Source organism: Vulpes vulpes, chromosome 10 (assembly GCF_048418805.1).
Source record: "Vulpes vulpes isolate BD-2025 chromosome 10, VulVul3, whole genome shotgun sequence".
In the NCBI taxonomy this organism is placed as follows: domain Eukaryota; kingdom Metazoa; phylum Chordata; class Mammalia; order Carnivora; family Canidae; genus Vulpes; species Vulpes vulpes.
The window spans coordinates 79420865-79447024 of record NC_132789.1 but is presented as its reverse complement, the minus strand read 5'-3'; the positions used below and the strand labels follow the sequence as shown (position 1 = coordinate 79447024).

Below are 26160 nucleotides of genomic sequence, written 5' to 3'. Positions count from 1 at the left end.
TAACCAAGTTGCTCCAAAGCACTAGCCCCTTTCAGGTTTTGGACACGTGGCCTCTCTGGCTGAATGGACAGAAAGTCTGAATGTGTAAGAGCAGCTAAAAACAACAACCCAAACAAGACAGCCATTCTCAATCCCCTCAGACCACCGCTCTGAGAGGCTTGCTTGCCGACGGGTTCTACATGTTAAATAACTCCCTATTCTTAGTTCACGTTGACTTGGTGGCCCGAGCCAGGTGAAAAGACAATTGACCCAAACAGCCAAATTGAGCTCAAAACTTCGCTAACGAGGTGAATATTTTCTAATCCCGGTTGGCATTGTTCGGCACCAAGTGCCACTTTCTAAAAATATGTCCTTTGCGTCAAAGGAAAATTGTTAAAAGACGGTGGGGGTGGGGCAGAAAAGGAGTCTCTTAATGAACTGTTTTATAGTTTTGTTGTGTGCTTTCTTGCAGGCGACTTTTTGGCAAATACTGCATCTTCAGCCAGGAGAAGTTGGCTGAGTACAAAAGAGCTTTTGAAGCGGTGAGTGTAAATTCAGACTCCTTTTCTTTCTTCCTTCCTTCCTTTCTTCGCCCTCTCTCTTCTCCTGTGTCTGGAGACCGCTAAGCAGAAATAATAAGCGCTGTTGCTTGCAGGACACGTCCCATGAATCACTCAAATAGCAAATGTAACTTTAGGATGGAGACATGCTTTATTCTTTTCTGCACAAGTTTCCCTATCCATTCTTTATTTACATATCGTGGTAAGGCTAAACGATGTACAGCCAGTCAGAACACACACACACACACACACACACACACACACACATGCACTCACTCACACACACAGAGGAGGCCATTAAACAAATTAAAAGGGATGGGGATGACTAATACAGTACTCTTGGAATCTCCAATTTGATTAGTCTGACTTTAATACACAAAAGCAGCGCCGGAGAAAGAGAGGAGGCGAACTGCTCTTTCATAACCTGTACAATTAAATTATGGTGATGAATTAAACTATCCTGTGCTTCTTAAAGGAGTCTTATTATCTGATTGCTTGTAAAGAAAGTCAGTTTTTCCTCAGGGTTTCGGAGTGTTTCCCCGAAGTCTCAGAGTGGCAGTTCTCTGCCTTAAAAGATGTTTCTTTTCGCCTTTTGGATCTCCTTTCCTGTTTCTGAAGATTTGTCTTCAAAAATTATTGATATAGTTTCAGCTCCCTGCGAGTCCTTACCTTTCTTTGGCTCTCTGGAAATCCAGAGTCAGAAAAGATCATATAGGGTAAGAAGACTGATTTTCCTTTTGGTAGCTGTAGTTGGGTGTGTTGGGATGAGTTTTGGTCAAAGGCCCAATATGCTTTTATATTGTGGAGAGCCACCTGCTTCTTTCTTTATGGAGGCCCATTTTACCGTAGGAACAGAGGCACCTCACCAAACATCAGTGGGCATATTGTGTCAGGAGCTGAGCTTGATTTTCTAGGAACCAGGCTGTCATATTTGTTTCCTTCTTGGGAGTCATTGTGCCGTTACAAAGCAGGGTGTGAATCTCCACCCAACAGTTCTTTATTGAAATGTGGCTTCCATTGCCTTTATTTGAAATGTATAGTTCAGGCACGGGCTAACCCAATAGGCTGTTACTTTATACAGTTTGGGGTACATTCAATGGTGAACTAAAACAGAACAAGCAAGGGGCAAGGGGAGAGAGAATTCTTGTACTGCTAGCTTCTATCATAGCTTCTGCTGGACCTCCGGTGCTTAGACCTGTTTCCACCTCAAGTGTAAGTGATAAACTAGAATTACCCACAGTGGCATCATTTTCCAGTGTGAATGGTAGCAATTTCTTACTAGCACCTGAGTCCTGAGAGAGTTACATGTAGTATTCCACTGTGGTTACCCGATTAGGCTTTGTTTTGTGGTACAAAAACATGGGTGAAAAGCACAGATTCTGGAGCCTGAAAGCCTTAACTTCAAATCCTGGTTCTGCCACTACTCACTTTGGGATCTTAGGTATGCTGTACACATGCCTTAGTTTCCTCATTGCAAAATGTGTATGATGATGATACTACAAAAACTTGTGGGTGAGAGTTAAAGGACACGTGTAAAGCCGGCAGACAGGGCCAGACAACATGAATTGGGACCTTATTAATTATGGAGCAGTTACCATATGCCAGGCACTCTGCTAACCCCTTGCAGGCCTTCTTATCTCATTTACACAACAAACCTAAAATGTAGTTGTTAACTTCTCTATTGGAGACATGGGAAACTGAGGTTTATTGAAACTAAGCAACTCGCCTGACATCACAGAATAGAAATTGGTGAATCACAGGGTTACATCTATGAATGTGGGTAGTCTGACTCCAAAGTGTGTGTGCTCAGCCACTTCCCATACAATGTGTAATCAAAAATATTTACCTGGTTCCCAAAAAATTATTATCCAATAGGGAAGAAAAAAGTGAAAACATTTGGAAATGCAGATGGAATGCTTCCCTTTACTTGGATTCATCATCTCTTCCTTTGCTCCCCAGAACTGTGAATATCTACATTAGGCACAGTAAGAGTGGGTGTTCGGGAATTCCTGCAGTAAAACGATCAGGTAAGACATGATGCGAGAATGTGGAGCATGAGACCAGAGTGGTGAGGGAGACGTGACAGTGATCAGGAAGCAGAAAAAAGATGAGGAGCAAGTGTGAACCACCTCTCTTGCCTTCTTTTGGCACAGAAGAGAATCACAGGAAATGGGCTTTAAAGAGGGAAGGAGCACTTTAATGGAAGCAATTGACCTGAGAAAAGAATTAAGGGATGCAAATATTAACGAAAGTTGCAAAGACTTCTGTGTTGTTTTCCCTTAAAGTCTCAGATGCTGGGGAGGAGGTAAGATTCATCTTCTCATGGCTTGACGTACTCAGATCAGCATGAGAACATGGTAATGTCAGAACCTTCTGAGAAAATGGTTAATGTCAGGACTCAGAAGGTTCTCAGGCAGAGGCTGTAAGTTTCCTGAGTGACTACCAGAAATCATGATCCAATTAGTCCAGAGTGAGAAGCAGATTTCCTTTAACACTGGAAGGTATCTGTGGAGTGTATTTAGAGAAGGACTCTCCTATGCAATATCTCCAGAGGGCGAATGAGGAAGTCTGGATTTCGGCTTCACTGACTCCCCACTGTGAAATCAGGGTTGGCAGAGGACTGTGTGGATCTGCTACTTGACACTGCAGTGAAATTTCTCACTCTTAGCTGCTCTGTACCTCTGTCTCCCACCTTATAAAATGAGGGTGTTAAACTCATAATCCCTGATCAATTGTATTTCATGATCTTAAATATTGAGCAGCTAAAAGGCAATAAAAATGCAAAACTACAAATGTGTGGATTTAATAAAATGCTCTTTCAGTCCTGGAACCTTGAGAATATCACTAAAATCTTTGGTAACCTTAGGTGCTGTCTGTAATTCGAGGAACCTGGACTGGACTATCTCTAACAGCCATTGTGGTGCTAATTTTCCCAAAAGACCATTTTGTTCCTGGAGAGAAGAGGTCACACACTTCAAAGCCTTGTTTGGGGGAAGCTCTGTCCCTGGACATCAATTATTGGGCAATCCAAACAAAACACCCATGGAAATTATGTGATGGGAACTTTAATTATTAACATAGGGTGTGAGTTCAAGAGATACATTTGATGAAAGTCAGATTCTAGGCACAAAGGAGGCTGATGTTAGCTTTAGAATTGGGTTATTACGCCATGTTCTTTTTTTGGATAAAATTCCAGGAAAAAAAGAAAACACTAAAACCATTGGAAAGATTTTGTAAGGCTATCCTTGAAACAGGCCAATAAAATCTGAGTATGGTTTATTAGGAAATAAAGTGGGGTTGGCAGAGGACTGTGTGGATCTGCTACATGACACTGCAGTGAAATTTCTCACTCTCAACTTACAATTGGCTTGAGGACTGGGCACCTTTAGACAAATCCTTTGCTTCTCTGAGCCTCCGTTTACTTATCCATAAATAAAGGGGAAATATTATCTCTCACTTATAATGTGAAGAATGAATGAGACATGTGGGCAGGCAGAAAAGTAAGCAGACAAAAGGGAACTGAGGGTTCTGTAAAATATGATTGTTATCGTTATCATTGTCCTTACAACTCTGGGTTGCTTATCTCGCTCATTCTGTCAGATTCTTCACACCATCTTGTCACTTAATTACTTCACCACTTACTCATGAGCTTCATTACCTTAACTTCATTACTTTTATCTACCCAGCTCTCCAAACTGCCCTACTTCCCTTCATTCATAGTACTTTCTTTTGTTTTTCCTGCGATCACAGACTGAGATCCTTGAAGGCAGGAGATCAATTTTATGTATGAATTTTAATAGCACCTCTCCCTGCCTAAAATTTGGGAAATGAATGAATGATACCCATTCCTAGAAATAGACTGGACCTGATCTTCACCTCTGGACTCTCCATTCTGTCCTATCTTATGCCCTACCTGATAATTGGTTCTGGTGGCCCAAACTGGCCCTTTCCTTATGTCATGGCCCTGTTGTATTCAACACAGAGACACTGGCTTTTCACATTTCTTCCCCCAGTATTTCCTATCACTTTGGCCTTTCTGTGTCCCTCTCACTGGGTTCTCTTGGTCATCGCTGGCCCATCAGCTCCCCTGTAGTTAGGTACACCCTCTAGTCCCTAGATACCAACTACAGAGAAGAAGAAAGGAAGGTCTGCCTCTTCTTCCCAACCTTAGGCATTGTGGACCCCAAGGATTAATCTTTGACCTTGTGTTCTTCTCTCCTTTTGTATTCTCGGTCTGAAATCTTAGCAAAACCCAGGCTTCAATACCACTCTCAAATAACTTCTGAACTCCCCTCTCTGTCATTTATTCTATCTCCCAAATCCTCAGCTTTTCTTTTTTAAAAGATTTTGTATTTATTTATTCATGAGATACACAGAGAGAGGCAGAGACACAGGCAGAGGGAGAAGCAGGCTCCCTGGGGGAGCCCAATGTGGTGGGGCTTGATCTCAGGACTCGAGGATCATGACCTGCACCAAAGGCAGACACTTGACTATTGAGCCACCCAGGTGCCCCCAAATCCTCAACTTTTAAAAGTACTCTTCTCCAGTGTCGGAGACTCAAAATCTCTTTGACTGCTCCTTCACCTTTGACCTCTTAGATCCTCTCAGAAGGGATTATAAAGTATACCTTCATGACATTCCCCACTCTGGTTCACCCTTTCTTTATACTTATACCTATCCATCTGCTCTTCTATTGGCGTTTCCAGTTTTTCATTCAACAAATATGGTGAACGAGGCAGACAATTTCTCTGTCCTCGTAGAACTCATTCTCTAGGAAAGGAAGATGGACAAAAGACAAATTAATAAACATATACTTAGGTGTATCCATAATGCCAAGTAGTTATGAGTTATATGAAATAAGACAGCAGGATAAGTGGATAGATGGTATAGGAGGGCTGCTATTTTAGTGGCCCTTCTGAGTAGGTGATATTTAAGCAGAAATCTCATTGAAGTGAGAGTGAGCAGGTGGTTATATGAGGTAATAGTCATCTTGAAGAAAAATGAGCCATCACAGAAGCCCCAGGAGAGAAGGCACTTGGTATATTCTAGGAAAAATACAGAGATCTGTGTGGCAGGAATTATGGCATAGAGAGGAAAAATAGCATGGCAGGAAGAGTACTGAGTAAAAAGATCAGATGTGTGACCTGATGTGCAACCTCAAAAGAGTCATTTCACCTGTCTGCACTGAAAGAGTTAAACTGGATGATCTCTAAAATATGGTTAGGCTCTGAAATATCTGATCATCTCAATGAGACTGTCAATGATCTGAAGGCAGAGAGCCAATTCATATTTAGTGTAATTCATATTACATATGCATATACATGTACATATACATATCAATTCATAGCCAATTCATATTAGTGTAAGAAGTGTGATAAAAAAAAAAAAAGAAAGAGGTGGATATGAGGACAGAGAGATAGCAGCAGACAGTTCATGCAGGACCTTGTTGAGGACTATGAGAAGTCTCAAATTCTACTAAGATAGGCAATCAGTGGAGGATTTTGAGCAAGGCAATGGCATGACTTGACTTCCTTTAAAAAAAAATTATCACTCTGACTACTATGGAGAGAACAGACATATGTATAAGGGGAGAGGAGAACTGGAGAGGTGAGTGGGGAGGTGGGAGGCTGATGGGAGCTTGCACTAAGGCACGAGGGAAGGAAAGTAGTCAAACTTTGAAAGAAGAGCCAATTTGTTGGTAAAGACTGTGAAAAAGAAGAGTCAAGACTGACCCTGAGCCACTGAGGAATACCAAGTTTTAGAGGAATACCAAAGTGTCAGTTTTTCATCTGGCTACATGTAAGTCTAGACATCGAAGTGAAAATGCTGAGTATGTAGGTAGGGCATTGAAAGCCAGGAAATAAGGACATAAAGTCCTTATATAAGTATAAGTCCTTATATAAGTATAAAGAGAGAAGAAAAAAGATTCAAAACTGGGGCACTCCAAAACTGAAGGGTCAAGACGATGCAGGGTCCCCAGCAGGGGTACTCAAAGGCAGAGCCTGTGAGTTGGAAGAAAACCAGAGTGTTTGCCACCCAAGCTTGGATTACTGCACTGGTGTCTTGTGTTTCAGCCTCTTGACTTTCCTATTTTTTCTGATGTGTTGCTATTGGTTTCATCCCTCTACCAAATTGAAAATATTTTTTCAATTACTTATGTTTGAAGACCTCCATTGTGGAGAATAAAAGCATAAAGTATCCACAATAGTAATCATTTCCTGGTTCTCCCCATTGTCTCTTCCCCACTCCCCAGTAAAGACATATACACACATGTGAACATAGACACAGTTTAAAACATAGAAATTATTTAGAATTCAATTGTAAGAGAGAGCTCTTTGTAAACATTTACACATTCTCACACACACATATGCACATACCCCTCAGGGAGAGTTTGTTAAATACTTCTTTCTGTTTCTAGCTTATTTTTCTTCATACCTCCATCTATAATATGTTTCATTAAATTTTACTGTTGGTTTGTCCTGTGACTCTGGAAGTTATTTGAGAATAAGTTTAATTTGTATTTTTGTACTGTTCAGTGTTGGAGCCCAGAAATGATGTTCACTAAATGATGACTGAGATGATGTTTTAAAATCTCATCCAGTGAATGGAAGAAATGCAACAGGAGAGTTTGATCAGCGGGTCAAGGATAGCATATTTCTTCCAAGAGAATCCATTGGATTAACTCAAGAAACCAGCCAATGGCTAGCGAGATGCAAGAGGCAAAAATTTATCAGGGCTTCAGTGGGTTCAAGATAGGATATGGCTTCCAGAGGTGACTAGTGTACACATCGGGGACTTGAGATTTGTGGTCTGAGCCCACATAGAGGAGACTAGCAGAAGAAGTCTCAATTTGGGGAAACACAAAATTTTCCAGTGATTCTCCAGGTGCCTCGTGGTCCAGGCTTAGGGAAGTAAGGCTAAATATATGCATGATTTACTGTTGGAGATCGCGCTTTTAATTTCTTGCCAGATGTAATTCTCTTTGGAAAGGGGCCTTAGTGATGCTTACTTGAGCCTGAATGAAGGTCCTTGGTATCTGGAGTTGGGCCAAGTTGGAGCAGGTCAAGATATACACCTGGAAAGATCTGCATGTGAAAAAGACCATGATTACACAATCAATGAAGCTATCAGGGTCAGAGAGACCTGCCAAACCAAAGATGTAATGTGATATAGGGGCCATATATACTGAGGAGTATAGCAATTCACTTCAAAAGCATGAATATTTGGAAAGCAGCAAAAAAGAAAAATATTGTAGGACTATAAACACCAAAATGGCTTTTAGGTAGATGTTTTTAGAGTCAGGAAAGACAAAGAGTAATAATGATAATAACAAAAACCAATCTCCTGAAGCCATTAATAGGTACCAAGCTCTGTCCTAAGATTTTCATCTGCAGAGCAATTTAAATTTTTTTTTATTTTTTTTTTATGATAGTCACAGAGAGAGAGAGAGGCAGAGACACAGGCGGAGGGAGAAGCAGGCTCCATGCACCCGGAGCCTGATATGGGATTCGATCCCGGGGCTCCAGGATCGCGCCCTGGGCCAAAGGCAGGCGCCAAACCGCTGCGCCACCCAGGGATCCCCTGCAGAGCAATTTAAACAAGAGAGTCAATGTATGAAACTTTGCCCCCAGAAATTAATTAGCATGTTGCAAAGGAAAAATTTGACCATCATAGATATAAAACCAAATTAAATGAAGAGAGAGAGTGTGAAGAGAGAGAGAGTGGAGACAGTACAAGAAAAAGGAAAAGGATAAATATGAAATGAAACATCGCTATGCATCTCAGGTAAGAATTTAAAAATAAGAAAAGAGCTTATTGCCTTTGAATGGAAGGATTTATTCAGTAATATTGATAGTTGAAAGAGCATGACCTTAGGGAACAAATAGACTTCACTTCAGATCTTGAGTTCATTTATTATGAGATCATAATTAAATTATTTTAAATTGCTGGAATATTTATATTCTCATCTATAAAATGGGAATGATATTACCTACTTCATTGGGTTGTAGTGACAGTCAAGTGGAATGAGATAAAATGCCAAAATGTTTACTAGAGTATCTGATTCTAATTTAATTTTATTAAATTATATATGTTATATATGCTCTATTTGTTATATTTTATATATTATAACAATAATAGCTTTTCTTTCTTTCTTTCTTTCTTTCTTTCTTTCTTTCTTTCTTTCTTTCTTTCTTTCTTTCTTTCAGAGAGAGACTGAGAGCAGGGGTGAGGAGGTGCAGAGGGAGAGGGAGAGAGAGAATCTTGAGCAGGCTCCATGCCCCAGTGCAGAGCCTGGCCCAGGGCTCAACCTCACAACCCTGAGATCGTGATGTGAGCTGAAATCAGCTGTCAGATGCTTAACGGACTGAGTCACCCAGGTGCCCCAACATCCAGCCTTTACTAAGCATTTATCTTAAGGAATATCACTAAGTTGTTCCTACACAGTATCTCATTAGATATTCAGAATAACCACCTCTGACACCCATCCTATGTTCTCACCACTGCATGGGTGAGGAAACTGAGGCACAGAGCCATTCACATTTCTTGCACAAGGACTGAGACTCCATTTGCTGTGAAGCAAGGGTTCAAAGCTAAGAAGGCAGACTGCAGGGCCCATGCTTCTGGCCACAATGCCATGTGGTTTCTTTAGATTATGAGCTCCTAAGCACGGTGATCTTGTTTGGCCTCATCGTGCCCTGTAATACCAGGCCCATTGGAGGTTGAAAGACTAACCTGTGTGGTTTTCTCATGGTTTTTGTTAAAGAGAAACAAAAGGGAAATCATCCCTAGTTGGCTACGTTACCTGAGTTTGAAGGCCTACCTACTATTGTTGCCGTACATCTTAGACCTGTTATTATCTTTGATGTATACCTGCAACCCTCTCCCTCACCAAAGAGGCAGATTTCAGCACGAAGGAAATGCACTGGATTGCATGCCTGTTGTGGTAAACCTTCCTGGCTTTGTCTGACAATACCTGTCCTGAGTGCCATGAGTCCCATTATCCCAGATCCCCTTAACTGTGCATATTTCATCCTAATAGCCTAATATTCCACACTTGAGAATATATTAATCGGCACATGTAACCTGCCAATTTATCTCTTGTTTCTTTTCTTATTTATTTGTTTGTTTGTTTGTTTATTTATTTATTTATTTATTTATTTATTTAATCTATCTTATTTCTTCTACTAAGCCAGTAATTCAATTCAACAGGACATAATGGAATCCTATTCCTGTGCAGGATGCTGTCTGGAGTACATAAATGGTTCCCTCTCCACTGAGGGGTCACTTGATGGGATGAGCACTAGGTGTTATGCTATATGTTGGCAAATTGAAATCCAATAAAAAGAAATTAAAAAAAATAAATGGTTCCCTCTCTCCAAGAGCTTAGAATCTGGATGGGGAAGAGGCTTACAAAACTAACACAAACAACAGTGCCAGGATGGAAATGCTCGTGTGACTGTGAGTGTGGAAAATAATGTGATATGTAAATTTCTTGAGGACAATGTCTGGTATACTGGCAGACCTCTGGGCCTACCCAGGAATCATGTAGGCAGTCAGTCCTTCTGTGGAAGGCAAAGAAATGCACTCTTTCATTTTTCACGCATTCATTCATTTGTGTCTTATCTAACATCTGTTTGGTCAGAGCCTACCACGTTTTAGGCACTGTGCCAGGTTCAAGTAACTCAAATATGATCTGGTAACACCTTGTTTTCAAGGAGTTGCTGTCCAGACAAGGAAAGACTACATATAGATAATTTCCATGAAATGGGAGATTCCAGAGGTAGATATACATAGCTGTACTATCAGAGAGCAAAACGTGACTATTAATGTCCCTGAGACTTGAGGCTGATGGCAGGAGATCATATGGAGATAGGAATAGTATTGTCACAGACTCTCATTGGGGAGTCTTAATCTGCTTATGGTAAGCACTCAATGTAAGTGCTCCTATCTGGGCTGCTTTTGAGACAAAAAAAATGATACATTAGATTTCTTTTGTCTTTCTTTATAGAGCTTAGCATGGAGCATATAGCAGAGGACATATCACCATTACTTTTCCTCATGGCCACCTGTCACTGGGAAAGTTGTTTAGACTTCGGGGACCAGTAAATCCAATTGGATTCCCTAATTCTGTGACTTATCAGCAATGGGATCAGAGACAAGTCATCTTCTCTGAGTTTCTTCCCCTATCTATAAATGGGAATGAAATAATCACATCTGCAGGAAGTGCTTTTTGAGGATTATCACTTTGAATCCTTCATTATCACTATCCCAATTCTACAGAGAAAACTGAGGTTCAGGATGTGTATGTCACTTGCCCCAAACCCACAGTTAATTCTTAGAAGCTGGTTGTCACCCCCAGCTTCTCCATTATACTCCACAGCTGATTTTTCACGTCTATGATATGAAAAATAATTTGGTAAACCATCGAGCCAGGGCCAGAAATATAACGGGTCCTCTCTGGTATCACTGTTGAAATAATTGGTGGTAGAGGGTCAAATGTAGATTTGCCAAGCTGTGGACACCACAAAGGACACACGTCTAGATCATATTTCTCTGGTTCTTTCTTTCTGAGCCTACTGCCTTCTATCCCTCCACTCAGAAGAAATGGCAGTACTAGAGCCATGATTCAGCAGCCCCTATTTTTTTCAGGGGTTACAAAACCAACACAAAATGAAGGTATTTTTGCTCCTTGAAGTCTGACTCCCAACCTGGAAACAGTGGCCTGCCTGATTCCTTTTCCTGATCGCACATCACACCTCAATCTGTCATTGATTGGATCTAGATGAAGCACTCTTTCTACGGAGCAGGATCAATTTAGCCCATTTGTCTGATTTAGGTGCTGCTGAGATCAGTTCCTCGAAGCCCAGGGTTGGCAAAGGGCAAACTCCTTTATGTGAATTTGTATTTAATGAAACTTCTCCCTGTTGCATCAGTACAATTCTCCCCTAGTTGCCAGACACTAGTGTGAGCAAAAAGTAACCTCCGAAGTTGAACGACTGATGTTAAGTGTTGCCATCATGCAAACAGAGTGGCCCCCAGAGAAGAGAAGAATTTTTTCCTCCTTCAATAGAAATGGTTTTCAAATATAATTTACTGTTTCTACCTGGTGAAAGGGCATCTCTCCCCATGAATCCATGGGATGCTGAGATGAGTGCCATTTCTTTCCAGAAGGCCATGTTTCCAAATTAACTTGTTCAGATGCTAAGCAGAGAAGCAGCCATTCTGCTAAGAACAATTACCTTCCCTGGGTTGCCTACATGCTGGTTCGTTCAGCTCTCTTTATGTTCCAAACCTTGGCTGGCTCTGGAATGGTGGTTCAATACTGTGGGGACTCTGAGTTTTTATTTCAGCCAAATCAGTGAAAGAAAAAAATGAGAGCCCGGCAAGAATCTTGTAATGTGCCAGGTTTGTGCAACCTGTCTTTGGGGTGACTCAGGCAGACATTGTGTGCACACATGTGCAGACACTGCATGTATTGAGTGCACGTGTATGTGCATGCGTGATCACACTCACGTGCACACACACCAACACACTTCCTGTTCAACGTCACTGTAGCCTCAGATGTATGATTGATGGTGCCTTTGAAAGGCCATTTCAGCTGTGGTTACAGCTTCCCTCTGGCCAGCCTTGCAAAGCAGGCCCTGCAGGGGGTTTGGACTTGGATGCTCTGTCCATTGCATTGTCTGGTGAGGCAGCAGCATGCCCTGGTGGAGCCTGCCCTCAAGGTAGAGGCTGATCAGGATGATGGGTGGTGATGTGGCCTCTGTGCGCCTGCTCCATACTGTTGCTGTCACCGCTCTGGGCCCTAAAGGTGCCGCCTCTTTACCGAGTACTGCTGATGCCAATTCACTCTCGGGGGAAACAGGACAAAGGCGCATGCTGGATCTTCACATTTTAGAATGAAGATAATCAATCTTACTCCATGTATAGAACGAAGCCAATGTCAGAGAAGAGCAATAAACCCTACCAGCTGCTCAGGGGCATTGGAAGGCAAAGGAGAGGGGGGTTGGAGGGCTGGAGGCTTTTTTTTTCTTCCCCAAACCTGTGGGAACAGATTCTATAGGAGATTACTACACAAAGAAAGAGTGAGAGGCAAAAACATATTGGTGTAGAAGGGAGCTGAATGATCTATTTTGTAAGGAAGACAACTTTCTTTTGAAAAAAAAAAAAAGAAATCAAAAACAGTCAAAATCAAGCTATTTGTCCTTAATAAGTACATAAAGCTTTTCACAAACAAACAGGTAGGTCATCTGTGTCGTTGGGGCTCCTGTCACTGTCCCTGACTCTGTAAGACCTCAGTTTGAGATCCTTTATACAAAAAGACAACTTAACTGTGGCCAGTACTAACTACAGAGCATTTTTAAAAATGTTTTCTGAGAATTTGGGAAAATTGAATGGTGGACATTTCCACTAAGTTTCTTGTTTTGTTTTGTGTTTATTTGGACATCGGTCTGCATTTCCAATGTATTTTCCTAAGAATACAACTTCCACGATATTAATGAGAAGGTCTGTAGTAAATAAATGGCAGAGATACCGTGTGAGATGAAGTCATATAGGTTTCCTTCCTGAATGATCTTTTTGAGCCTTTCATATGTTGATGAGTCTGAGGATTTCTCAAGACAGAGAAATGGTAGCACTGTTCTTAAAAGGTATTTGACCAGAGCAGCCTTTACTTGATGAGGACTTCATAGAACCAAAGCCAGGAAGAACCCACATGGGAACATGAAAAAGTGAAAGCTGTTCCCCCCACTATCCCAAAGTACTTTGAAAGGATGCATCCTCATGTCCACCTCTACAATGTTGAGCTCTTCAGAGGTCATAAGATCTCTGCTTTAGTTTGGGATTTGGGATAAGAAGTGGAGACACGGGGAACTTTGGGAAGAACGCTGTGAGTTAGAAGCCCTGCAATGACGAGGACAGGAAGCCTTCTCCCGCTTGAGAGGGGGTGGTGTTCATTATACATTTTGGTCTGAGATCCAGTGGAGTGAGACAAATAAAAATTGAGCCCGCAGGTATAGGGGACATTATGCTCAGCATTTCCCTGGGTCATTCAGTCTCCCAAATAGTTCAGTGAGGGTTGTTGTTACCACGCTACTTCTGAGGAAAGTGAAGTTAAACAAATTGCCCCACGGTGTAATTGTTTAACGGGCGGTAGAGCCAGTATTTAAACCCAGACACAGTGTCCGGAACAAAATGAGGCAATCTGACTTTTAGCCACTGGGTTATGTTGACATATCTGTATATCTTACCTCGTCCAAGTCACAGTTTACTTGAGTCCCAGAACTTTATTATCTAGTGGAGATGGAAACCCTCTGGGATATTAGGCTTGGTAGAAGACAAAATGCCTTTGGGAATATAAGACCTGGGACTCAGCAGGATCAGGGGTGTCCATCTGTCTATGGCTACCCAGCAAGGGACCTTATGAGCAAATGTGAAGAGTTGTGTTTGCTATAGGCCTGAGAGCTTTACTTTGAGGGATCCAGCCCATACCCTGCAAAGGGTGACCTCAAGTCCCACTACTGATTATTTTTGGCTTCATCTGGAGACAACATGTATTTAAGAACTATAATTCTATGCCACAGGGTAACCCCCTATAAGCTTTTTTCACTAACCTCTGGGATACCTGGACACCTTTATGGGGAAAAGAGGGATGAGGATGGACCAGTACTGGGCAACTATGTTCAAAGAAATTCTACCCACTGTTATAGGGATTATTAGACTCTCCTTTGTTGTAGAACTTTGATATCAAGCCAGATTCTGGGAAGGACCAAAGATTGCATTTTTATTTAATGCTATCTAGATACTTTTTCTCACTGAATTAACTTTAATAAGGAAATTATAGTGCTCATTATCAGTCACCTTTGGCCAACTCTCAGCATCTGATAACAAATCAAACACCATGAGGTGAACACCTCATTGGCTAGTGCCCTGTTGCTTCACCTCTGGTGACCTCATCCCAAAGAAGCACTTTTAGGAGGGTATTATGCTGAGTGAAGTAAGTCAATCAGAGAAGGACAAACAGTGTATGTTCTCATTCATTTGGGGAATATAAATAATAGTGAAAGGGAATATAAGGGAAGGGAGAAGAAATGTGTGGGAAATATCAGAAAGGGAGACAGAACATAGACTCCTAACTCTGGGAAACGAACTAGGGGTGGTGGAAGTGGAGGAGGGCGGGGGGTGGGGGTGAATGGGTGATGGGCACTGAGGGGGGCACTTGACGGGATGAACACTGGGTGTTATTCTGTATGTTGGGAAATTGAACACCAATAAAAAATTAATTTATTAAAAAAATAAAAAATAAAATGATAATATAAAAAAACAAAACACAAAACAAAACAAAACAAAACAAACAAACAAACAAACAAAAGAAGCACTTCTAGACTAGCCAACCTGGTTTGTTATGGAGGATAGGTGGTCTCAGAGTCATTCAGCCAATTAGTCAGTTGATCAACAGTACTTCTTAAGCTAAGTCAAGCAAACAAGGCATTCTAAGCATGCACAAACTAAAACATGGAGTCCTTGCCTCCAAAGAGTTGGGGAGATCTTGTTGGGGAGATGAACCCGGCGGACATGTATATGTGCGCACATGTACAAGCACGCATACATACCTACACACCTACGCTACAACTGGAGGGCACTGTGAACATAGCGTATGAAGAAATGAGACAGTGAAAGGGAAAGTGTGACCATGACAATGGAGGGGAGTTTAAATGGATGACAAATAGTATTTGTTGCAGAAGGCAAATGCCTTGGTCAGTAAAAGGTTGGGGGTGTCTCAGCTGGATTGATCTGAGCAAAACCAGTAGTTCTGGGAGTAACCCACAGATGCAGCCAGCTCTGAGGTGCTAATGAGGCTATTGGATCTCAAACCCATTAGTAACAATATTGGAAGCTCCCTGAGGACGGGAAAAAGGTCTGACTCACTACTGTATCCTCAGCATCTAATACATAACACATATGGTACAAGGCAGGCTCTCAATGAAATTTTGATTAAGAACACAGTGAATCCCCATGTCATACCCAGCATTAGGCCAGGGGCTCCCACATGCACCTTGGAGCTCAAGCAAAAGTAGTGTGACTTGGATGGATCAGAGGTAAGGGGAGATGAGTCTGTCCATAAAGCAATCATCTCTCCTTAATCTGGGTCTTTAGGTGCATTTTATTCTTTTTTTTTAAGGCAGATCCTCAACCATTGAGCCACCCAGGTGCCCCTGTACATTTTTTTTCTTAAAATCCAGATATGAATAACTTTACTACATCATCTCTCCTGCAAAGAGACAGATAAAACATCTGAAATTGTCATGTGTGACAGCATGGGTGGACCTAGAGGGTATAGCACTAAGTGAAGTAAGCCAGATAGAGAAAGACAAACACCATACGATTTCACCTATACGTTGATTCTAAAAAAATAATAATAATAATAATAAAGTAAAACAGAAATAGAAAATAGACTGGTGGTTGCAACAGGAGAAGTGGCTGAAAGGATGGGTGAAATAAGTGGAGGGTATTAAAAAAAGACAAAGAGCTGAAATGGAAACACTGATACATAACACAGAGCTTATTGAGATCTCTAAGCAGCCTCTAAATAAGACTACCCCTGATTTAGGAAGATTAAGGTGAAAAGTGCATAGACTAAGGATCCACTGGGGAAGTCAAATGAGGGCACACGAACTCTCTGTCTCTAGGACTGCAGTGCTGAGTGTCAGCTGCTACTATGTCTCCAGGGCTTATTTCAACAAATTGGCATTGCCCTGAAATGTAGACACATGCATGACGTTGTAAGGTGCGAAAGGAACAGGTTTAGGAATGAAACACACATGAGTTTAAAAAAAATCTGCATGACTCGGCTGAATTATTTTATGTCTCTGAGCCTCAGTTACCCCATTGACAAAATGAGATACTCATCTCACCAGATGTTGCATAATTAGAGACACACGTGCTTACGACATGTATCGGACATTCAAGAACATGTCCTATTATGGTTGACATCTTTGCCACCGGAATGAAGAGACTTTTCCTTATGTCTTAATCACCTTTTTGGAATATAATAGAGTGGAAATTTAAAAAAAAACACATAATTAAGCAACTATTCATTAGTACAAATGATACATCGATGGGTAAGGAAAATGTTATAGCATAAGGAAAACACAATTTTATAGAATTAAAATCTGTAAATGTCCATACCATTTGCGTATAGTAATTTTTACGTAAATCATTTATTGACAACGATTTGAATAAATTACATTTTTACTTTACTTTTTATTGAAGTGTAATGTCTGTGTAGAGAAGGACACATAGAGGCACACGGCTCAGTGGACTTTCACAATCAGTACCCACGCTGAGAAGAACACTACAGTACCCTAGAAGCCCTGCCCCCTTCATGGCCTCTTCTTAATCTCTACCACCCCCAAAAAGTGACTACCATTCTGACTTGTGCACATTGTAGATTAGTTTGGCCTATTTTTGTACTTACATAAATAGATTCACATACTAGGTACGATTTTGTGGCTGAGCCAAACAAGTCGCATTTTTAAATGTCAAGAGGAACTGTGCAGCTTTGGGATTGAAACACTGGAAATGATCTGGAAGTGATGATTTTTCAGCTCTGACATGCCCCAAATGCAATGGGCACTAGTCTGTGAACAAATCATAGGAATTATGATTATAATGATGATTAATACAATTAGTGCTATTATAACACTTATACATAATAATATGAAATATTATTTTATTCATAGGTATTCAGAACTCATTAGCAAATTTCTATATTATATTAATGAAAAAGTAAATGCCAGATGTAGGAGACTGCAAAGGGCGACTTTCTTCAAAGGAAGCGTACGTATAATTATGACCCACTAGCAGATAGTCTTAATAATATCTTTAGAAATAATATACATGAGCCCTGTGAGCATTCTCCTGGCTCTCTGATAGGGGATGGGCTAGCAGCTCCAGTGTGCCCGGGTCCTTCCATGGCCATACAACCTACCTGTCCTTGCTCACAAAATTGGCTCGCTGTTTCTGTTTAACTGTGAGTAATTTGAACAGCTTTTTGTTATCAGTGCCTTTGTGGTTTACCAGGAAGAGACAGCTAAGAGCCAGAATCAACCTTTGTGACCAGGTTTTACTGTGGTGTTCCTGCAGCTTGAGGCCCCCTGCCTGTTGGATATGCTTCCCACCTATCTTCAGTCCCCACTCAAATGTGGTTTGGTCACAGGTCTGGAGGAAGACAAAACTAAGACCCCCCCCAAAATAATTCAGGATGATCTTGTCCAAGCATGATTTCAAAGAGCTTGAACTAGGGTAGTGCAGTGACCACAAAGAGAAACCGATACGTTCAGATTAATCCTGGTAAAATGTTTACTGTAAGATATAAAGGGTGCATGTGATTTAGGGATGAGAGAGAGAGAGAAGGATGGAGGTTTTCAGTTTTGAGCACCAACTCACTGATGGGACACAGGGCCAGGCATTTGGTCAGAGAGGTAAGCGGCCACTGGCAGGTTCATGCTAGACTTGTGAAATCGAAAGTACAGCATGGATGGACCTAGAGGGTATGATGCTAAGTGAACTAAGTCAGACAGAGAAAGACAAATACCATAAGATTTCATCCATTGGTGGAATTTAAGAAACAAAACAAATGAACAAAGAAAAAAAGAAACAAATAAACAAAAAAACCCAGACTCAAATAGAGAGCCAATTGGAGGTTGGTTGCCAGAGGGGAGGTGGGAGGGGAGGGATGAAATGGGTCAAAGGGATGGAGAGTACAGTGTCGTGCTGAGCCCTGAGTAATATATAGAAATATCCAATCGTTCTATTATACACCTGAAACTGATGTAATACTGTACGTTAATTAGACTTAAATTTTAAAAAATTAAAAAATTAAAATAAAAAAAATGAAGCACAGCTGAAAGCCAATAGACCAGTGCAAATATATAATCATAAATTCAACTCATTTTTAAATGGAAAGTTATTTCTAGCTAAGCAAATAGCATGACAAACATCATTTTCTGGCTTTGTGTTGTCTGAGTATATGATTGTCTGCTGGGAAAAAAAAACTCAATTTTCCTCTTTTTTCCCTTATGAAAGTAATTTGTCCTCAGTAAAGAAAATCTGGAAGATATAAATAAACTGAAGAGGAAGAAAGCAAGCATTCATCATCCTATCGCCAAATAAATTATTATTATTTTAGTCTATTTCTTCCTATTCAACACATTAACTTAAGGCTTTTCCATGTTATTGCAACACCCTACATAATATTGAATGATTGCCTAATGTCTAATTGAATCGATGACAGTGTCAGGATCTACTTATAATTACTTTTTGTCACATATCTGAATGTCTTCTCTCTTTCACCATTATAAATACCGCTTTAATATTCAACGTTAGTCATAGGCTTTCTCTGTAACTCATATTATTTCCTTGGTTTACATTGACAGAAGAAGAATTATGAGATGAAAGAATAAAAAAAAACTTTTTAGATTCTGGTTATGTATCACCAAAATGCTTTCCAAGGGTGGTTAAATCAATTTGTTTCCCCACCCAAAAATATATCAGCATTCCTTCACAGCACAGGCATGGGCATTTGATTCCCAATTTGACAGGTAAAAATAATATTTCTCCATGTAATATGCATTTTTCAACTACTAATTAGGCTGACACATGTTTTTATATGTTTTGCACTTCTGCAAATAATTTTTGATAGAATTTAAAGCTAGGACAGGTCCCATCACCCAGTGTTAATGAACTGCCTCCTCTTGCCAGGAACATCCCTCTAGGCTGATCGTGATGCTGATAGATGACTGACCAATCTGCAAAACATGGGGATTTGGTTTGCTTGTTTTAAATTTCACGTTTTATGGAGGTGAAATATTCCTACAGGAAAAAAAGTGCACATTTAATTATACAGCTTGATGAATTTTCACCGACTGAATCCAACCTGCACCTCAATTAGGGAATAGAGTATTGCCAGCACTCCAGAAGCCCATCGTCCAACTTCAGAGCCCACTTCAGCCACTTCCCTACAAAACGGTCGCCACCATATTGATATCTGCCAATAGCAATTAGTTTTGTCTATTTTGTACTTTTTATACAAATGAGATTGCATCCCAGCACTTCATGGATCTGGCTTCACTTGTCAACATTACTCTTCTGAGACTCATCCCCATTCTTGTACATCCTTATAAAGTGTTCATACCTACTGTAGTATTCCATTATGTGATTTCACCACAATTTACTTACTAGTATTGAAGGGGATTTTGGTAATTTCCTGGTTTTTACTATTAGGAATGGTGAGGCTATCAAATATTGTAGTATATGTTTTTGGTGAACATAGATTTTAATATCTATTAGGCATGCACTTAGAAGTAGAAATGCTGGACCACAGAAAATGCATATGTTAGGATATTAGAGATACTCGGTTTTCCCACAATGGTTGTACCAATTTATACTTCTGCTGTTTGTACATGAGAGTTTTCATGCTCCATGTTTTTGTCAATACTTGGTCTTTTTGTCTTTTTCATTTTAATCCTTCTAGTATGGGTGTGACATTTTAATTTCCCTGATGACAAATGAATTTGAGTGCTTTTCTATAAGCTCATTGGCCATTGGAATATCTACTTTCATGAGGCATTCCCTTAAAGTTTTTGATCATTTTTCTGTTGGGAAGTCTGCCTTTTTCTTCTTCTTCAATTGTTGATGTTCTTTATATATTTAGGATATGAATTCTTTGCTGAAAAATGCTTTGAAAATACCTTATCCCACCTCATAGATTTACTTTTAACTCTTTTATTTGTATCTTTTGAGGAACACATAATTTTAATTATGTATAATTCGATTTAACAGTTGGTTTTCTTTTATAGTTTTGCCTTTTATGTGTGTTTTTTTTTTTAAAAAAGACTTTGCTGCCTCCAAATCAGGAAGATGCTCTCCTGCAATTTCTCTCTAAATGATATATGTTTTATTTTTCATAATTAAATTTTGTAATCCACCAGAATTTAATTTTGTATGCAACATATGTTAGGAATTAAGATATTTTTCTATAATGATATTCAATTGATACAGTACTATTTATTGAAAAAATAATCCTCTCTCTCCCTAACTGATGTGCCACAATAACCTTAGCTCTTTTAGACCTTTGCATACTAGCATAAAACCAGGCACATAGATGAATGGAACAGAATCGAAAGCCCAGAAATAAGCCCACATGTATGTAGTGAACTAGTCTTCAGCAAGGCCTCCATGAACATACAATAGGGAAAGAATAGTCTCTTCAATAAGTGGTGTTGGGAAAACTGTTGTCAGTTTTAATTTTTCTAAAATTAGACCCTATCTTACATAGTTCATAATAATGAACTCAAAATGGATTAAAGACTTAATTGTATAACACCTAAAATCCCTAGAAGAAAATGTAGGGAAAAAGCTCCTTGACTTTAGTCTTGGCAATGATTCTTTGGATGTGACACCAAAATCACTGGCAATATAAGAAAATTAAATAATTGGGATTAGAACATGTTAATTTTATCCAAAAAAAAAATTTAAAACTGCTCCTCTAGGTGACATTAGTCTGCTATAACAAATTACTATAGGCTGGGTGGCATAAAGCACAGAAATTTATTTCTCATAGTTCTGGAGGCTGGGAAGTCCATAATAAAGGGGCTGGCAAATCTGGTGTCTAATGAAGGCCCACTTCTAGGTCTGCAGGCAGGTTATTCTTGTTACTTTCTCATATGGCAGAGAGAAAGAGAGAGGGAGAGGGAGGGAGGGAGGGAGGAGCAGAGGCAGATAGGGAAAGAGAGCTTTTATATCTTTCTTCTTATAAGGCCACTAACCTCATCCATGAGGGCTCCACTTACATGACCTAATTACCTCCCAAGGCCTCATGTTTTAATATCATTACAGTGGGGGTTAGGATTTCAACATATAAATTTTAGGGGGACACATTCAGTCTGGAATTTATATTGGAACTGCAGTAGGTAAATAGATTAATTTGTGGGGGCTTGATCACTTCATAATTCATGAACATGGTATATATCTCTATTTAAATCTTTAATTTCTCTTAGTAATGTTCTTTTAGTTTTTAGTATAAAAGTCTTGTATATATTTAATTATATTTCTCAAATGTGTTTAATTATTTTGGTGCTATCATAAGTGGTATTTTTAAAATGTTATTTTCCACTTTTGCTGCTTACTGGGGACAAATACAATCACTGTGTTTTACAAAAATAAAATTATTGTCGTATATTGACTTCCTTGTGCTGACCAACCTTGGTACATTTATTGTCAATTTTAAAAGTTTATAGATTCTTTGGATATTTTAGGTCCACAACCATGTAAACAACATCAATTCTATCCATTTTAATCCTCAATGCCTTTTCTTTCTTTTCATGTGTGTTGTATTTGTTAGGATAGCCAGTACCATCTTGAACAGAAATAATGGAAGCGAGCATTTCAGATCTCAAAGGAGAGTTTCCAATATTTGTCATTTAGTTTGACATTTCTTGTGGATTTTTAAAATACAGATTTGAGTTGCTTTTCTATTGCTGCCTAACAAGTTGCTACAAATTCAGCAACTTAAAATGACACAAATTTATTATCTCACAATTTTGCAGGCCAGAAGTCTGGGCAGAGTTCAACAGGATTCTCTGTTTAGAGTCTCATAAGGCTGAAATCATGGTGTCAGTTGCAACTGGGTTTTTGTCTGGAGATTAGGGTCCTCTTCTAAGACCAATCATCGATTCAGTGCAGTTCCTTGTGATTACAAGACTGAGGTTCCTATTTTGTTTTCTGTTGTTTTCCCTGCCTTGGGTTTCTTTAAGCTCCTAGTGGCCATACTTAAGTCCTTGCCATTTGTCCTCTTTCCTCTTCAAATATAGGAATGGGAAATCCTCTTTACAGCAAATCTGTCTGACTTTAGAGAGGTCTCAGGTCCTTTTAATGGCTCGCCTGAGGGGCACCTGGGTAGCTCAGAGGTTGAGCATCTGCCTTTCGCTAAGGTCGTGATCCTGGGGTCCTGGGATCGAGTCCTGAATTGGGCTCCCTACAGGGAGACTGCTTCTCCTTCTGCCTGTGTCTCTGCTTCTTTCTGTATGTCTCTCATGAATAAATAAATAAAATCTTTAAAAAAGTTATTTAATGGCTCACCTGATTAGGTCAGGCCACTTGGATAATCTGCCCTTTAATTAACTTGACATCACTAATTAGTAATTTAATTGTGAAGTGATATCCTATCATATTTACAGGTTCTGCCCACACTAAGGAGAGGGAGCTGTACAAAGAATTATTTATAATTAATAATTAATACATCTATAGTTTGCCAAGAGTCATTATCATAAATGTGGATTAAATCTTATCAAATGTTTGCATCTCTTGAGTAGTAATTTTTTCTTTTTTTATATGTGAATGATATGACTGATTTTTTTAAAATTTCATTTGAATATGATGCTACTCTTCTTAAAGAATGTGCTAATGTTAAGTTTAAATCATATGAAGTGGCTTCCATTTGACCATGTTTCACTTACAAGTGGTAACTTAATATGGTTAAATCTAAGATTTGTATAGATTTTATATGTATTTTTATGAGAAATTGATCTGTAATTTTTCTTTCTTGAAAATATTTTTGAAAAGAAAAAAAGAAAATATTTTTGTTGGGAAAAAAAAGAAAATATTTTTGTTGGGTTATAGAATTGAGGTTATCCTAGCCTCCTAGGAAGGAGAAAGTATTAGGAAGTATTCTATCTTTCTATTCTCTGAAAGAATTTGTGCAAAATTGGTATTATTTCATTCCTAAATGTTCAAATTAATTCACTGGTGAAGCCATTTGAGTATCTGCCAGTATTAAGCACTTTGGAAGATACTCTCCCTTCAGAAGATTTATAGGTTATGAAAGCTAGACTGTAATCTATGATGGTTTTCTGGAGCAAAGTGGTGTTGATGGAATAAAAGAATGAGTCTGTCCAGTAGAGAAAAACTCTGATAAAAGCAGTTACTATTCCAACAATATTCAGCTATTTCAGTATTTTGTTTTAGAAATAGGTGCTCTGTTATTGGTGATCCCTCAGGGAATCTACTGTGAACAGATAAAAACTATGAATCACTTTGACTCAATCCCATATCCCAATTCTTTTGATTCATAGCAGGCATCTGTTGGGCCAGCTTTCCAAAGAGGTGTGAGCTTGGGCATGTGATTCTGTCTTGCTGTGCCTCAGTTTTGTCACCTGCAAAAAGGAAATAATAAAACAGTGTATGTCATAGAATTATGAGGATTTACTTAGATTACGGATTAACCTAAATTAGCACAAAGGCTGGCCCACAATAGGCTTTCATAAAAAGCTAACTTCAAAGATATTTATCTAGTCATTGTTTTAGAAGCACTTTGGTTTTTTTGGAACATGTATTCTTAGCTAAGTAACACATATGTGGATGATATTCTGGGGGTATTTTAGCAACAAGGACACTTTCTTGCACTTAATTTACAGGGGTTTTTTTTTGGTTGTTGTTGTTGTTGTTTTTGCCAATTTGACCATGAGATTCTTGAAGAAAGGGACAACACTTCCTTCCTTCATCTTTATATTCCCAGTGCCTAATATATTCCCAGTGCTCAATAATCTCTACTAAGTGACCAAGTTAAAAAAAAAAAGACCAAAGTATCAGTGAGAGAGATTCATTAAATTATGTCATTATCTTAAGTTTTAGGAGTATATACATTCCTAAAAACTTTGGTTTGACAAATTCATCCCCCAAGTCTTACTTTTATAAATTCCTAAAATTTGGGATAACTTGGCATTTTTAGTGTTGGTGCACAAATAAGCCATTTCATTAAAAAAGCAACTTTATAAAAGTAATGAGCAATATTTCATTGATATATTTATGAAAGAATAGACATTTCCAGATTAATTACAACCTTACATATCCTCTTCACTAAAGAAACTTAGAACACAAGGCATAAATTAAAAATGAAATCTCAATTTCATGACTAGATTTGTTCTTAAATATTATCAGAAGGCAGAGAAATATATTTCTGTTTACTAGAAAATATGCATTGTTTATCTGAAATTCACACTTAACTGGGTGTCCTGCATTTTCGTTTGCTAAACTGGCAACACTAAATATGTCATTTTTAATGATGGAAGCAAATCTTTTTTTAAATAATAAATTTATTTTTATTGGTGTTCAATTTATCAACATACAGAATAACACCCAGTGCTCATCCTGTCAAGTGCCCCCCTCAGTGTCTGTCACCCATTCACCCCCCCCCCCCCCCCTCCCCTTCCATCACCCCTAGTTCGTTTCCCAGAGTTAGGAGTCTTTATGTTCTGTCTCCCTTTCTGATTATTTCCCACACATTTCTTCTCCCTTCCCTTATATTCCCTTTCATTATTATTTATATTCCCCAAATGAATGAGAACATACAATGTTTGTCCTTCTCCGATTGACTTACTTCACTCAGCAGATGGAACCAAATCTTGAGCCAGTCTACGTCATACAGTGTCCTGTGGGGACACAGCTTAAGAACTGCTATATTTTGGTCCTGAAATCAGAATGAAAACTTCAGCTGTTCTACTGACAGAAAACTGACTATAAGCAAGAGTTTCATTTTAAAAATCAATGAAAAGAGAATACAATTTAAGCTCAACTTTTGAAAACAGTTTTGCTTCAGTTGCACCTCAAAATGGATTTTTGAAGACAAGTATATGTTTAGGTAGCTAGTAGTTAAGTATCAGGCCTCCCTGACTACAAAGGAAATTTGCCTTTCAGAAAAAATGAGAACAGAGAATTGTACACTAACTATGTTCAGTGCCCTATTTATGGTCTTAATATAAATCTGAATAAGGAAATGCCATGTTATACAAATTCCTTCTTGAGTGATGAAGGGAACTGTACATAGCTTGCTGCATAAGCATCTCAGGAAGCTTCTTCTGACGTTTCCCTAGCCCTGGTTTTTAATGTGCAAGCTAGAGCATGATTTTTTAAAAGATTTTTTTATTTATCCATGAAAGACACAGAGACATAGGCAGAGGGAGAAACAGGCTCCCTGCAGGGAGCCCGATGTGGGACTCAATCCCAGGACCCCAGGGTCATGACCTGAGCCGAAGGCAGATGCTCAACTACTGAACCCCTCAAGGTGCCTCTAGAGCATGATTTTTAGGATACTTAACCAATCTATGTTTAGTTTCCCACACGGGAAGTGGAACTACAATCTACGTCCATTTACATTACAGAGATAATTAAGGAAATACTGATCTTGTAGGAAAAGGATACCAATTTATTTCTCAGTTATTCCAAGACACCTCACTTTATTAAAATGGACACTATTATTTATATCTGCTAGCTAATCCCAGGAGCTGGGAGGAGTCTCGTATAGCACCTGCTCAGTCCCTGGTCCCAGGGCTGGGAGAATAAGGAAGATATGGCAAACAAGGCCTTCCTGAACTAAATCTAACCATCGAAAGGAAAGGATCTCTCTTTATTCATACTCGTCCAAAATGCTCTAGTATTTCAAACAAGGATGGTAAATGAAGAACTAATTTGGGGACCAAAAAGCACTGAACTGTAAATAAAGTGGGATTTGCAGAGGATTTCCAGCTAGGTGTTCCTGTTAGTACAGTAAGGGCCAAACAAGACC

At 39.3% G+C, this 26160-nt stretch overlaps 1 long non-coding RNA gene across 1 annotated transcript; it reads left to right on the top strand.

Moving 5' to 3' along the window:
* Positions 1–164: 164 nt before the first annotated feature.
* On the top strand, positions 165–8588 carry LOC140594234 (uncharacterized). Its single transcript, XR_011994958.1, has 3 exons — positions 165–287; positions 452–521; positions 2499–8588. It is a non-coding gene; the product is annotated as an uncharacterized lncRNA (long non-coding RNA).
* Positions 8589–26160: the final 17572 nt, after the last annotated feature.